This window comes from Anser brachyrhynchus (assembly GCF_964034855.1).
Source record: "Anser brachyrhynchus genome assembly, chromosome: 7".
Taxonomy (NCBI): domain Eukaryota; kingdom Metazoa; phylum Chordata; class Aves; order Anseriformes; family Anatidae; genus Anser; species Anser brachyrhynchus.
The window spans coordinates 31,448,736-31,464,736 of NC_137701.1; the positions used below are offsets into that span (position 1 = coordinate 31,448,736).

The 16,001-nt window shown below is 42.6% G+C and overlaps 1 long non-coding RNA gene across 1 annotated transcript in view; it reads left to right on the top strand.

The window, feature by feature from the left end:
• LOC308198615 overlaps positions 1 to 13,141 on the top strand; it is a 28,351-nt gene extending 15,210 nt beyond the window's left edge. The window contains exons 2-3 of the long non-coding RNA XR_013954060.1: positions 9,577 to 9,667; positions 10,597 to 13,141. This is a non-coding gene — a long non-coding RNA (uncharacterized lncRNA). The remainder of the gene's footprint in view (positions 1 to 9,576; positions 9,668 to 10,596) is intronic.
• The last annotated feature ends 2,860 nt before the right edge of the window (positions 13,142 to 16,001 follow it).

The window sequence follows — 16,001 nt, forward strand, 5'->3', positions numbered from 1 at the left end:
CCTCTCCACTTACAGCTCTGAAAAGGGGAAAATGTAAGCAAGGGGCCCCATGGTTGGGGTGAGGAAATACAGACTGAAGATAGTACCAATATACAAAGTCTAAAAGGGCTTTCTTTTTCCTTTTTATTTCTGGGGGGGGGTAGAGGGGAGAGCATTTGTGGGAATGTCTGGAGCTGTCCACTGCCAGCCGTGGCCCTGTCTCCAGCAGGCCATGAGCAATGAAGTAGATCAATGAAGATGCTCAAGACGAGAGCAGGTATGTACTAAACTTTTCCAGAACACTACCCCAACTTACTGACATTTCTGGCTTGTGGACTTCCTTAGCAACTTCTTGATAGATTCAAAGAGAAGTTAAACAGATTAATGGAAGAAAAATCTTTAGCACAGAGCATCATCCAGCTAGAAATTCCACAGCTTAGCAACTTCTTGTGAACAAATATCTTCTGTTTTTGTTAGTTTGTTTTATATTTGCTTTTTAATTTTGTATGATACCCTCCAATTATCCCACCTTTTGGCTATCTCTTCTTTTACTTGTGATGCTTGACCCAAATGAGATGCAGAAGCTCTTTATAATTAGTTTATATAGAATAATAAGCTTTACTTGAACATGGAAGTTGGAAATAAAGACAAGATCTGGACTGATTTCCCTCTGAAAAAAAAAAAACGCAGTTGCCCAAACATACCTAATCACTTTCCTTCATCTAGCCCATGTTTTTCTTATTATAATGATTTTCTGTCTTTGACTGCATAAGACTTTCTTTTTGTATCCTGGGGTAGCTAAATGAATTTGAAATGAATATGGATTTCCTGCTGATCTTATTTAGTTTTGGTCTTCACCCTAGAATTGAAAACATCAATGCCAGGGTGTGTTAGAGGTACACTTCTGGAAAGGCAATTATGCTATAAATGCTCAGCTGTAACTTATATAATAATTATTTCTTCAACTGAAGTTCCTTTTGAAGTACTGTCCAAAAACTTGCAATAGTCCTAACCCATAAGCATTTTGGTGGGGCAGGGAGACCAAATTCTGCGCTCCATCTGAAACCATTCTGCAGAGACTGCGTCTGAAGTACGCTGGCATTGGGTATGGCTGGGTCTCTCACTTTAGGTGTTTGGAAATCTGTCCGCGAAAAGATGTATGCCCTGCAATGTTTGTTTTTCAAATATTACTTGGAAATGATATGACGGATGACTGATCTCTTTTTTTTTTTTTATCCCCTCTTGGCTGAGGGTTTCCCTAGAACTTGAGACATGTCTCTGCTGAAAAAAATCACTCAACGCTTATGAAGAACAAAAGATGACAGAAGGTTATTCAGTGTCTCGTGTAGTTTCACCTGAACCCCAGTGGTTTCAGGCTATATGTGATCTACCAAGCTTCTTGTCCAAGTCAAAAGCAGACTGCTTGTAAAACCTAAACTAATTCTTGTGACGCCAGTTGTCTGCATTAGCTGGTTAAAGAACTTCTTTCCAATACAGCTGTTAACTGAGGGTAGAAGGGTATGGGCTGAGAACAGGCAGATAGGGGGTCAGTAATCTTTGGGGATTCAAGTAATCTTGGGCACCTCCCTTTATTTCCCTGGAGCACTTCCTTTCTCTCCTTGTATGAAGCCTCTTCAAGTCAGGGATTTGTTCTGCCCTGTTCTCACACAGCACACAGCATAATGAGGCCTCAACTGTCCTTGGGACCCGCTTTAGGCACTAACTCAATTTAGAAATGGTATTAGGCTACAACATGTGGATGAATGACATTGGTGAAGAGCAGCCATAAGGGGGAGGCAGGACTGGAGTATGAAGCTGAACAGCTGGAGTGAAGTAGAAAGCCTGGTGCTTTGAGAAAAGGCCTTTTAAAAGTCAGTATGCGCTTAGGATTCAGCAAATAGTCACAGAGGGGCAAATTCACCCCGGTGAAACCCTGGCCTGGGGTCACATTGGAGGTAAGCGTGCTTCCCTTCTATCAGAGGGATTTGCAAGCAGAAAGAATTTTAACAAGGTCTCCAGACGTGACTAAAGACCCTGTTTGTTTGAGATCTAACTCCCTCCAACCCAGAGCCCTGAGTATATCTCTTGTCCATAAAATACCACAAGCTCATACATGTGTTTGTTTTGGGGGTGACTCCTCCGCCCCACTCAGCCCGGTTCACCTGTTAAAAGCTGACAAGAAAATGAACCCATGGCATTCCTGTCCCAAAACACGGGTGCCTGGTGAAAGCCAATGAGCTGGTTCTCCTCAGACTGTGGGAAAATGCTATCTTTCCAGCCTCCCTTCAGCTGAAGCACACTGATTCTTTTCCAGGGCCAGCATACTATACGGAGTTCACACATCTCAAGATACTGAAGAACACTTTCAGAGGCTCTTTAAGAAATAAAATAATAGCAAGGGCATTAACAACAACAATAATAATAGTAGCCTTTGGGTTGCTGCTGTGCCCCCCCAGCTCCTTCTGTTGGAGGGAATCTTATTTCACAGGCTCAAATGGAGGAGTCACAATCAATTCAATTACTCAAGAGTAATATCCTTCCTAAAGAAGAGCCCCTACTGCTGTTCCTTTGGAGGGTTCCCCTTTCTTGCTCCAAGCAGCTGTGTTGGTATTTAGACACAGGATACCAGCTCAGCCTCTACTTCCAGCACAACCTCTACTCATATCCTGCAGGCTTTATAAGTCCCCAGATGGTCCATAATGCTTGTGCAGTATTTAGCCGGCCAAACAGTGCTTGCTGCTTATCTGGTGTGTAACTCTCTGGAATGCGTGTGTGGGGAGAATGAGAAAAAATGCCAGATCATCTTCCCACAGAACATTTCCTTTCTTGTCCTCAGCCTCCCCTCTCTAAGCCCAGACAGAAACAAAACACCAGCGAGGGAATCGGCCACATTTGCGTCGCAATGGACTTGATCCTTGCGTCTTTTCAGAAGCAGCCTGGGTTATTGTGGCCATGAACCTTTGATGCCAGGGCATTTATGCTGATCTCTGAGTGCATGACAACCCATTTAGCTCTAGCTTAAATGACAGCACCAGGTGAAAGTTAATAACAAAGCATGTCCAAAGCTAACCATTTTCAAAATAATGGAAATTTGGAGAATTCTTGCTAGCAGTGGAAGGACAGAAAAGTAAAAGCAGAGAAAGAAAATATGGAGAAGGCTTCATTGTGCTGAAATTCATGAATCTTGGTGAGGGGCATTTGTTAGTTTACCCTTCTGTCTGAGCTCTAGCTTGGTTCTTCCTTCACCATGTGAAGAGCCACACTGGTAGCTCTCAAAGACCCTGGCTCAGTCCTTGACATTGGCCAGCAGACATGTCCACAGTGAAGGAAACATTTTGGGAGATTAATTTACCAGGGATACCTAGAATGAGTAAGAAAATAACTGAAGGAGTCTTCAGGGCCAGCTTACTCCTCTCTCCCAGCAAACTCTCGGGTTTGCTTGTTTGTTTGTATTGTTCTCAATCAGTATCAGCAAAGCTTGAATGATCCCCATCCAAACTCTGGGGCATTTGTTTCTCTTGCCAGGGCTGATCTGTTCTGATATTCAGCTACTCTGGAGCAGAGAGGGAGGCCAGGGCAACACATGGAGACACAGATGGATGTTTTCATTTCAAATTCACAGCTTCAGAGACTCTGCTTTAACACAGAAAGGGAATCTTCTGTTTAGTGTGAAAGACAAAAATTAGTAACTGTTGCTGTTGTTGCTCAAGCTTTTTCTTTCAGGAAAAACTGCTAAATTCAGAAAGTGCTGGTCTTGAATGACACCGATGGTTGGGCAAGTGGGGTCAGCAACATGGACACCTCAGAGAAGGAAGAAATTTTCAGACCTCAATTCTTTATATTTTGGTACAGCCTAACAAAGGCAGGCAGCGTTGACAGCTTTGTCTTGGGTTGCAGAAATACTAGTACATTCCCGGTTAGGAACTCTAGATGCTGAAAAGCATGACACCAAAAAAAAAGAAATTAAAAAAAAAATAAAAGAAGAAACACACAAAGGCATTAAGTAGAGGACAGTAGTGGCAGAAGAGAAGTTTCATACTCTCTTTGTGTGATGGTGACAACATATGCTGTGACTGATGGCAGTCAGCCATCCTCAGCCTCATTATCAAGTATTGAATAAACAAATGTAAATATACCCAGCCTATTTCCGAGTTGGGAGTGCTTAAGTTTCTTTATCTTCTGTGATGAAGACCTTACTTAAAGGGGACTGTGGACAAGGGTAAGGTGGAACAGAAGATGAGTCAGAGAAAGATCATTCAAGTGTTTGGATTTTTTCCCAGTGTTTGGAAAGGACTTTACGAGAACACTGACCTGATAGAGTACCTTGAAACCCACGACTGCAGCTCAGCAAAGATATTTAGTCATCAAGCTCCCATTTCAATCAGTGTCTAAGTCTGCTACTGGGTTTTGCTACTCAGTGCCTGAATGATCGTATGATGGCCATCTACCTGTCACTGTTGCTCACTGCTCCCTGATGACTGAATGAGTCCATAAAAAGAGTTTGTTTAAAATGTATCCCAGTGTCTTGATGTTTCCATCTTTTATTGGGACTGTTTTCTTAATGTTTGCTGAGTGCTATGTACAGTCACATCTCTTCCACGTTACATGACCCATACCTAAGACATCAGACAACTGAACTACAAAATGATGGCTCTCTGTTGGTTACGATAAATTAAAAACAATAGAAAATGTTTTTTCAATGGGGGACCCACTTCAACTCAACCCTAGGAATGTAGGAATCTGGCTTGCAGTTTCTCCCAGCAACATCACACTCACCTGAAAATATGAGGCTTGCACTACTGTGTGGCAATGTTTTTGCCATGCTGTACTGTCATGCTTTGGGGATGGCACATTGCTTCTCCATTTCCCCTGAAAATATTCTACAGGCTGTAAGCCTGCACCAGGAAAACAGGGAGGCGGGGAGGCAAAAAGCATGACATTAAAATTCAGATGCCAAGTTCAGTAGCATGAATAAAAATTGTCTTAACCTCTGAGGTCAGGAAGTCACCAGCTGGAAGCGGAAAATCGCCACCAGTAAATTGCTGTGGGTTGGAGTGATGAATGCTAGTTAGTACCAGTGAATTTCAGAAGAATCTCAGCTGTAGGGAGACAGGGCATATTGGAACAAGGCTGAACAATTCCTGACTGTGTTTTCTTTCTTCTTTAGTCTGTCTTGTGCTCTTTCTGTTTCCACAGATTTCTCAGTTGAGGCAGAAAAAGATTAAACCCTTGTGGGAAAGTCTTCTGGCACATAATAAGGGTGAAAGCAGTGGGATTCCATAGGGATTGAGTGGTATTGTAGGAAAATTGCTCTCAGATCCTATGGATGTCAAGAGGGAGGGAAAATACCCCAGTACTTGATATTTCCAAAGCTGACTGGAGCATTGAGATGCATCCATTGTCCTAGTAATTAAATATCACTGACACATGTCAAAGTACAGCTCAGTCCAGGAGCAGACATCCAGTGCCATCTATGCACTGCCTGTTCTGAACCCAAGCTACAACTAGACCAAGCTGGGAAGGTGCTGAGTTGTTCTCCTTTATCTGCTGGTCCATCTTTCCCTTACAGTTTGAACACTGTCATGCTTTGTCTGGGTTCCCCACCAATTTACCATTGTACATTCATTCATTGCTATGTACACCAATTTGCAGCCTCAAGGGATGTAGCCATTGCTCAGCCTCTGTCTAGAAGAATGGGTTCTTACTCTGTTAACAAGATGTAAAGCAGTGAAGTAATAATGATTTTTGAAGTAATAATAATTTTTAATAAAAATATGTCTATATGAGTGAACAGAAGATGCGTCCAAATCACTTCAGCTAGTCTAAAATTCTATGATGGGGGAAGTTTCATGTTGAAGAGATTGGACCACACCACAAAATGCTCCAGTGATGATACAATTTCTACAACACTTTATGGGACACTTGAATATAAGCCCCTACTATTAAATTCAGTTTGAGGTTTCCATAACGGAAAGGGGCCAGCTTGCATTTCAGATGTCATTTGTGTAGAGGAAGCTGGACAAAAAGCAGAAAGTTGGCAGTGAAAAATACCAGGCTCCTTTCTCCTTCCAGCCACCCCTCTCCAACCTCTTTGGCTAACCCCCAAACCATGGCAGGAGCTGAACACTGACTGCTTTTCATTGAGTGACATACCTGGCTCTAGAAGAACACGCCCTTGTGGAATTGGCACCCAGGCAGCATTTCCATTCCCTCTGCACAACACTTTTCTTTAATGCCTTCCAAACTAAAACAAAACCCAGAGGATTTGCTACCCTGTTCCGCTCATTATATTGGTTTTATGAGGGTGTGGAGATTTGTTGCATGATGGCAGGATGGATTTGTCCCTGAAACTTAAAATACAGCAAGGGAATATAATAGATGGGGAGCTTTTTCTTTTTCTCCATTGGGCTTTCTATGGTTTTGGTTTGTTTCTTGATTATCTACCATTTCATCCAAAATCAATCCATAATGATTTATGTCCTTTTTCAGGGATGCATTCAGCCCTGAAACTAGATCAGCAGTGGGCTTATCAGACTCTCTAGTCCATCTATGTAGAAAATACAAAGAATCATAGAAAACAAGACTGCTAGAGATCTCCAGAAGTCACTGGGAGGAATCACAGCATTCCACCCTGTAATGGTTATACCTGTGCCATTTATAATTTCCTCTTCCAGCTTTTAGGACTAGTCATTCCACAAGTCCTGATGTATTTCCCGATGTGATTGACATGTCTCCCTCAAGTCACTGATGTTGTCCTGTGTCTTTCTGTCCATAACACTAAGAAGGTTTCCTTTATTTCCAACCTATTCTCCTTTGCTTCAGTTTTAACCCATTGCCTCTCACTCTGTCTGCATTGACAGGCAAAATGAGTTGTTCATTTTCCTTTACAGATTGGTGCTTGCACAAAGACATTTATCATAGATTTCTTCAGCTTCTCTTCTCTAGACTAAACAACCTTACTTCTTTTAATTTTTCTTTCTAAGTCAGGTCTTCAATCACTCCTGTTGCTCTCCAGCTGGTCTACATCTTTCCTGAAAAGCAGTAACCAAAACTGCGCAGAGTATTCATCCTGAGTCCCAAGAAGTGTGGAAGAATTGCTTCATACTTACAGGTAGTTCTCCCACTTATCCATCATAATATGTCACTTGCCTCTTTCCCAAAAGCATGGGTGTGTTGGATTATGTCCAATACCCGACCTGTTCTAAGCAGTCCTACTCCATTCTCCGGCAACTCAACTGATCATTCTGCTTAAAGGTAACATCCCACATGTCTCTTTTTTGAAATGCTTACGATCTTCCCCCTACAAGAAAGCCTGACTCTATCCACTCTGAAGCCAACAGAAAGAATACAAATGAGGATGTGATGCATCTTCTGTGTAAGCATTCTGCACAAAATACATGGTATTCACATTGTACCATGTACCAAGTGGCTATTAGAGGAACATCGAGGGATGCAGGGAAAAAAGCCATCTTCTTGACCAGAATCCACCACTCTGCTACTGCATGGCAACTCATTCTGTTATCCTTCTCATGAACTCCTGAGGCCCATTCAGTCCTAAGGAGGTTAAGAGTCCATAGGGCTATAAAAAATTGCTTTCAGGACTTGTGGACTGAGAGAAGGACTGAAATAGTCCACTGACCTACTTGAGGGAATTTTTCTAGTAAATCCATGAAACACATGTCTCAAAGGATGTCTATTGAGACTGTGAACTTTGAAAATAAACTCATAGTTCCACACAGGGATTCTGTTGACCTTGCCACTTCCCACACTGTGTGAAGGGCTTTGAGATCCTTGGGTAGGAAGTTGATGCAGGAAACCAAGAAGTTCTCTCATTTCTTCAGCTGGCTGAAGGCCTGGATTTCAGTTGAAAGGTTTCTATGCAGTACATGTACTGCATGGTACATTTGTTTTTCAGGGGTGGGGGAGGTTATTCCAAGCTCCCACATGAGTAGAAGACAGAAGTAGAATCAAATTGAGGCAGATGGTTTATTTCCCTAAGCTGGCATTCCTAATAAACAGCTGTGTTTGCACAAAGCTTCAATAGACATATGCATGGGGAACAATGTAGCTGGAAAAGCATAATATCAATACTACCAGCATCCAGCTCCTCCATGGGTTAAGAGTCCAGCATGCTCCATTGCTCCTCCTCCTTCCCTCTCTTCCTAAAAGTCTTGTAATGTGTTTCACAGAAAATGTCTTTTCTCTTCCTTTCGGTGTAATATTAATCTTGGGGGGAGAGAGAGGAGGAGTTGGGAGAGGGGGAAGGGATGTAGTGTTTTGAGGTTCAAATTCCCCTTGCACTTAATCTCTTTAACAAACCCCTTTAACAAATGAAAGGTCTGACAGGAGGCAGAGTCATTAAAATGAATTAAAATGCATCCAGGAGAGATTAGTAATGAAGCCACTCGCCAGACAATGCCCCTTTTCTTCTCCATGTGGACTGCTAGGGAATATCCCAGATTACAGAACAAAAGGGCTTGCAGTTTAAAATGCTGATCCTTGAAAGATTCACCATATTCTCTTCTCCTCACCTCAACTCCTTGCTTTATACAAGTACATTTGCAGGCAGGCATGATCCAAGCTTAATCTACTCAGGGTCAGGGTCAGAGGGATTGGTTTTAATTACCATTGAGTCTGCAAACCTGCACATACAACAACATGTCAGTGGACAGTGATTGTGGGCCCCGCAATGCAGCATGGTGGGTACCATGCTGGTGTGGTGAGACCACCAAACATATCCACTCCTACTAGGTGCCAGAGGAGTTTCAACCAGCTCCAAGGGATAAAGCTGGAGGAGAGCCAGTATGGGGTCAGGAGTGAGCATTGCACACATGCAGCAGATGAGAATTTGGGGAGTGCAAGCAAGGAAGGAACAAGAGCAGTCACTGGTGCCCTGAACATGGGTGGAATAGACAACGGTAAGGAGAAATGTAGCTGTTAGGAGTGGAGCTGACTGGATTTTGAAAGTAGGTTTTCCTAACCCAGACGGTGTATTTAGGATAAGAAATTCATCTGGTAATTCAAAGGAGGCCATGTAGATCCTCTTGGCAACAAGAAATCTGTTTTTTAGTTGATTTAGCTAAAGCTATTCTGATTTGCGGTCCTTCGTGGAGAAAGTCCCAAAACGCAAAGCTAACATGTGTGGCAATGCTAACAAAGACATGGGATTCCCGGGTCATGTATTTCTCCATTCCTGTTGAAAGAAGATCCATACAACAAGGCATGGGAGTGAGGTGTCTGCTCTCAAGTCAGGAGATTTCAACCTGTGATCAACATGCGTATCTTACCATGAAGAGCCACAGACACCAGCCAAAATCCAGTGGCCTAAAGCTACTCTGCAGGGTTCACTCCTTCACTGAAAGTGTTAAAAGGTCAGCAAATTGACAGGAAAAAAGGCTGAAAACAACTCCTTTAAAGTGAAAGACAAGACACCAGGTAAATACAAATGGGATGACTGGAGGGAAAGAAATCAGATTTTAAAATCTCTTAGCATTTTTAAAGGATTTTTTTACACTAGGAGGGGAGGAGAAGGTTTTAGAGTCCCTCCGCCACTTCTTTATCACCTTTTTTTCAAATTTCTTCTGCTTCTCTTTCCAGCTGGAAAAGAAGACAGAAGTTCCCCCAAATTGCCACCCAGCACATTTGCAGTTTCTGCACACCAAAGCAAAACAGTTCTCTTCTTTCTAAGGTGAGGAAATGTAATTCTGAAAGGAAAATGTGTTTTGTTTTGAACTGCTGATTTCAACTGAAAAAGCCTCAGTTTCCCAACCAACCTGCATTTCTGCCTGGAAAATGGCAGCTTCTGTACCTCAGTTCAAGGTTGCTGGTGAACAAAGACTCCTATCTGCATCTGGTAACTCAGAAAAACTTCCAGGGAAATAAAAAGCCCTAGTAAGCTACTCTGCTGACATGAATGAAACTCTGAGCTATGTCGGCTGAGACTATATCCCAAAGTTTGCTGATGACAGAAAAACAATGAGGTAGTGAATTGGTGAGGGACCCATTTCACTTGTGGTCTGCAGAGTTATTATATCATAACATGTCCGGCAGAGTTTAATAGTGTCAGCATTTAATGTTCAGCATAATGTCATTCCTACAGACCAAAACAGACACTTCCCATAGGTAATTAATCTTTTACAAGTAATTTAGCCATAGTAAGCAAAAGTGGATGAAATATATTAATGGGGGGAAAGGCTGGGGGCAAACTAGGCATGGAGAAACATTTCTCTGCATTAGTCCCACAAAATTACAAGTGAGTTACAGCTGATAGATTTAGGACAGTTCCTGTTGAGTAATTGTATTCCATGAGGGTTTTCAATACAATGTGATATTCATTTTCACTTTATACAGTAGAGACAATAATGGCTACAGGTGCACAGGCTGTCTTGCTGGGAGGAATAAAACTGTGATTGTTTAACATCTGACTTTTCTCACGCAGTTACAGCTTTTAGATTTGAGCTATATTTTGCACATATCTCAGACATGGGTTGTTTCTTTTTTTTTTTTTACTCTAAGAGTCTAGCTCTAAAAAATGCAGGCTCTAAAGACCCATTGTCAAATGAAACACACTTCCCTCGTTTGATTTGTTTTTTCCTCTCTTGCAATATCACCTTTCAGCTGCAGAAATGCAAAGAATCACTTGTTTGGCTAGAGAAATGAAACTGTCAGCTGATGCAGGACGCATGGCTTCCAGACCGGGCTCCCAAAACCCAAATCCCCAAACGGGAGCTTTTGGGTGCACTCCTGGAAACCTGGACATCTCCATTGTGCAGGACTTTGCACCGTTGCTTTTTGCTTCGGCATCAGCTCCACTGTGTCCTTCTGGGGCTCTACTGGTCTCTCAAGAAAGAATAACAACAAACCCAATGAACCAAGTAAAGAGAGCCTGAACTTTCTCCTGCAGAAGACCCTGTGGCTATTCTTGGAGTTAGCCTGCCAGCTGCCTTCTGTCTCAGAAATGAACTCGTCCCTTCTGCTCCCCAGAGACTTACCAAGTTTGCTTGTGACATGACTGAAGCTAACTGCCTCCACTTGCCAGGGTGACTGCTTCCTCGTGAAGGAGCTGAAGGTGGGCCAGGGAGAAGTCTTGCAGCTCCTGGAGTCCAGCAAAAACTTACTGTAGAGTTTTCTCTCCACAAGAAATGCTGTAGGTTCAATCTGATTATGAAGTGATTTGGGGTTTTCCTATGTGAAAAACATGCATTCGTTTATTTTGTTTATTTCATGCATTTTAGTTTAGGGAGCAACCTGATTGCTCCTCAAATTGTTGTGGTTTCCTGCCACTGAACACTGAATTATTCCTTCCTTCATACTTTAGAAAATTAAAATACAGATTTAAACACTAACATTTGCTATTTTGCTGGGAATAAACTGTGGGAAAATCAGGTTAAGAAAATCTTCGTTTTTTAAACAAAAGTTGCACTTTTTTGATGAAATAGATTTTTTTTTTTCTAAAGAAAAAAAAGCCTCCCTCCAGCTCTTTGATTTAAGGAAATAATAACTTTCAACAGATTTATCTTTTTTAAGTGGCTCTGGGTTAACTGCCTCTGGACTTTGCTCTTTTGCATCTCTCCAGGAAGAAAATAAATCCTGGCAGTTTTGCTTCTGGGTCTGTATGGACTAGCAATAAAACTTTCCGAACCATCTTGGTGGCCTGGGAACCTAAGCCCTCCATCCACTCCTGGGGCTGAGCACCCGGCGTGCCCTTTCTACCATTTTTTCTTGTATTCTTGTAATTCCCAGTACGTGTTGTTCACAGCAGCTCTGTAAAGTCTGGCACTAGTGATGCTGATTTCAGATAATACTGCTCTCTGCCACTGCCCCTTAAGGTGCAAATTCCCATCACAGTTTTCCCCACAGATGGGATGAAATGTCTCTGTGGCATCCTCATGCTCCTGCCTGCACCGCAGTGAGAGCCCTGCTCTCACCAGCTGCCAAGTTTTCTCAAAGCTTTTAGGAATGTAACATTGCTGAGAGCTCTGCTTCACTCGTGGAAAGGAGGGAAACCAGGACTCTGAAAGTCCTGGGAATGGCACAGTTGGTTGGACAGACAGACGGGTACACACACAGCCATACATGCACCGACACCAAGCAGGCTGGCATAGGCTTTGCTTCTTTAGGAAACAAGGCTTAAAAAACAACCAGGAAAACCCATGCACCCAGTATAAATCATACAACAGCTTCTACTCGTGGTAGGATTTCTGAACCTGCTATTAAAGTGTTATGCTTGGGCCCAGCATCAGCTGAAGGTCTTGTTGCTCGTCTGAAACCATTAAGCTGTTCCCCTTGTGAACTCCAATCCACATTTGAACTGTGTATCCTGAACATAATGTGTCACCTTCCCCACTCTTGGGAAATGAAGTCCTCCAATGAGCGCTACAGGGATGAAATATGGGTTGCAGATGTTCAACCAGGGAAGGGTACAGAAACAAGTTTGTGGAGCTGAAATACAACTTCCAAAACCTGTTTCCCTTTGACATTTCAGTCAGCTGTTCCACAAGTCTTTGGGGAAAAAAGAAACTGCTGTTTCTCTTTCCTCCCCGCAACCCTTTTGTTAATTTTGTATTTTTGGACTATTCTTTATTCGCTTTTATCTTTAATTATTTGTACTGCGCTTTAACATCTGCATGCATTTTGGAAGTCATCTCCAAAGCTTAATTTTGTCCTCACTTGTTGAAATGTGGCAACCTTAAATAGATCTGCTGAGGTGTGGGCAGGGAAAGAGCTGGGCTTTTCTAGACCCTATGCATTTGTTTGTTTTAATTCAAATTCATCTTTTATAAGGAATGATTCTAGCGGACACTGAGAGAAACAGCTGGGCAAGGTGTGGCACATATCCAGGTCAGGACAAGTCTCCCAAACCAGCCAGGTCTGCCCACTCACGCAATCCAAAAGCAGGAGTCAAATTGAAGCCATACGAGCAAAGCAGGCTCTGTAGCCCAAGCAAGTCATTAGCAGCCTTTCAACTGACTTTGAAGCAGGTCTTTGAGACCCAGTCATTTTTTATATGGTGGAATGTGGAAAAACAACCACCGCAGCTTGTAAAATGAAGGGGAACAAAGCAGTGCTCCTGTGCGCCTGCCAGCCCCAGCCCCTTTGGTGCATGCAAGGGGCTGCATTGGACCCCTTCCCCACTCAACCCCTGTAATTTTCTGAGCAATTTCAGCGTGAGCTGTAACTTTACCTTTTATGTCATTCATGACTTTGAAAGGCTCCTGATTTTAGCTGCACCTTGTAAATCCAATGGAAACAGTATGATCAAAAGGCTTTGGACTGGCTGCCAAAGGAGCTCCTCCAGTTGTGAGCAGCAGAGGTGACATCAGAAATGGGTCCATTTGACGAAATCCTGCAGGCACACAACCCATACACTGTATACATGAGGACACACTCACACATACACTCATGTGAGCTAAAGTTACCCAGAAATATAGAAAGTATGAACCATGTTTGCACATATGCATCTTCCCTATAGTGCACGCACATTTTTCATCCTCTGTCCATTTTACAGCCCGTTCTCTCTGTACAACTTCACACTTCTCCAAATAAAGGGCATTTAAATATAGCTCTTCAGGTTGCAGCACCCTGAATAAAAAAAGACAAAGTCCAAAGACTGATGCACATCAAAGGGATGGAGGGCAAAGGCTCTGCCTTTCCGGCCATGCATCCTGCACACGCACAGCCCAGCGTCAGCAGTGGGTACAGGTAGCTGGAGGCTGCCGTTTACTTTGGCACCTGCCAAGGTGACTTTGTTGTTGGGATCAGGGCTTGGCCAGCTCACTGTGCTGGTAGGACGCTATCCAGACCAATGCAATAAGCTGTGTCTTGAGGGAAGCCAAAAGAAAAGACAAAAAAAGACCACACACAACTCAGGGTTGGTGTCTGGATTTTACAAGAGGGTGTGTGGGGTTTTTCTTTCTTTTTTTTTTTCCTTTTTCCTTCTTTCCTTATTTTGTTTCCTTTTTGTGAAAATACTTAAGGACTTGGGAAAAGATTTGAGTCATTATGAAAATGTAATTCTATCTCATGATACAGCTGTAGCGAGACAGTGCAGCTAGGTCTGTGGGAGCTAGCAAATCAGGCTCTCTGATTAGGAAGCAGGGAGGCCTTTGGTCAAATTTAATAAAAATAGACTTGTTATATTTGGAACATTTTATCTGAGAACATGTTGTCTCTTTAATGCTGTCTGCTTGTCAGGCAGTGGGACACTTCCTGTGAGAGAGGCAGACTCTCAAGAAGACTCAGAGCTGTGGCTGGGAGGGAGCTGTGGCTGCTATGGACAGAAGAAGCCATTAAGATGATTTCTGTCTATCACAAAATTTGTCCACGCTGAGGGGGAAGGTTAAGTTTTACGCGGTATGAGTTGCATATGGAAATCTCTCTCCTTCCAAAGACAAGTAGAAAAAAAAAAAAACATATCCTTTTGCTTGTCTACTCTGGCAGCTAAAAGCAAAGCATAACACAACCCTGAATATTTACAGGTTAGGTTTTAGACAACTGGCTAGTCTCCCTCCTCCCTGGTGAATCACTGCTATTGATTTAATGAGCTTTAATGCAACATGCAACAGCAAAAATTGGTCTCGCCAAAACCGTCGAAACCACTGGGAAATCCTCAGGTCTTTGCAGCCTGTAACAGTGATGGACAGAGACTCTTTGGCAGCCCAGTTTTGGGGGCAAATAAGAAGAGATTTGCACAGGACTTAGCAGCTCTAAGTGACTGTCTATGAAAAGGAGCAATAGCCAAGGAGACAGTGAGACAGCAGACTTTAAATTATTAAAGAAAGTCATCATTTCCTCTCACTCTTTACTCAAGAAGGGTTTCCATCTGAAGTCCTTTGGACACTTAGGGGCCACCTATATAAGAGGAATTTAGAAAAGGTGAAGACAAGCAGAGGGCCGCTGCAGTGCCTAGGGGGCGGGAACACAATGTTCAAGGAAAGGCTGAGTCAGGAGGTTGGGCTCCAGATGTCCACCAGCACCAGCGCATAAGAAGAAAACCAGTGAAATATGTGCTTAGGAGGAATCTGTCTTCCAGGCCCCCAAATTTCCTGTTGGATGGATCATGGTGGATTCTACTGGATCTACTGACCTACTGGTCAAAAAAAAGAAAAAAAAAAAAAGATTCTGGTGATCTGTTCCTGTTTTCCTTGTCTATCATAATAAATCCTCACTGAGTTTAAATCTGCTAGGTCTCAGACTCATGTTTAGCCAGGAGCCATCTCTCTAGACTTGCCATCCAGCCTGATCTCAATAACTACAGTAGGCCTCCTTTTAGAAGTATCTTCTTAGAAACTTTCCTGTGAAGACTTCTTTGACTAAGATAAAACTCAGGTCAGCAAATACTCCTCATTCCTAGGGGAAAAAAAAAAAAAAAAAAAGAACCCTTAAGTGAAGGAAACCAAACATATGATAGTATTCATCTGACTATGAATAGTATCTACTGTAACAAGGTGCTTTTTTGTCACCTTATTTTATGGGAAAGGTGTTCCAAACTAGAAAGTGAGAAACATGAGAGAGCCTGGCATAAAGAAGACAGATTTTTGAATCGATTTTTGAATTCTTCTTTATCCAGTTATGTCAATAGCAGAAGTGTCTGACTAGAAAACTTTCAGGCTGTGAATCTCTTAGCATTTTACTCCTCAGGGGCTTGATCGCTTCCAGGTACAAATCATAGGACTTCTCTCAGAATTCTGCAGTTTCTCTAACCTGTAGTTCCAATTGCCTGCTGGGTTCTCAATACTGCATATAGCCAGACTGAGATACTGTCAACTTACCCGTCCTTCTCTTTCCTGTCTAACTTCATCAGACTAGTCTGAAATGTTCAGCATCTGAGGGTATAAAAAAGGTTACTGATAAAGCTGACTGTACATATTTCCATCTGTTGTTTCTTGCATTCAGACATTCTGCCTGTTTGGGGTTAATTGCACCTTGGTTTCACTTCTCATAAAGTACCCAAAGGACGCTGACCTTTGCCTCCTCTACAGCTTTTTTAATGTAGTCTTATGCACATGGATTATGCAGTATAT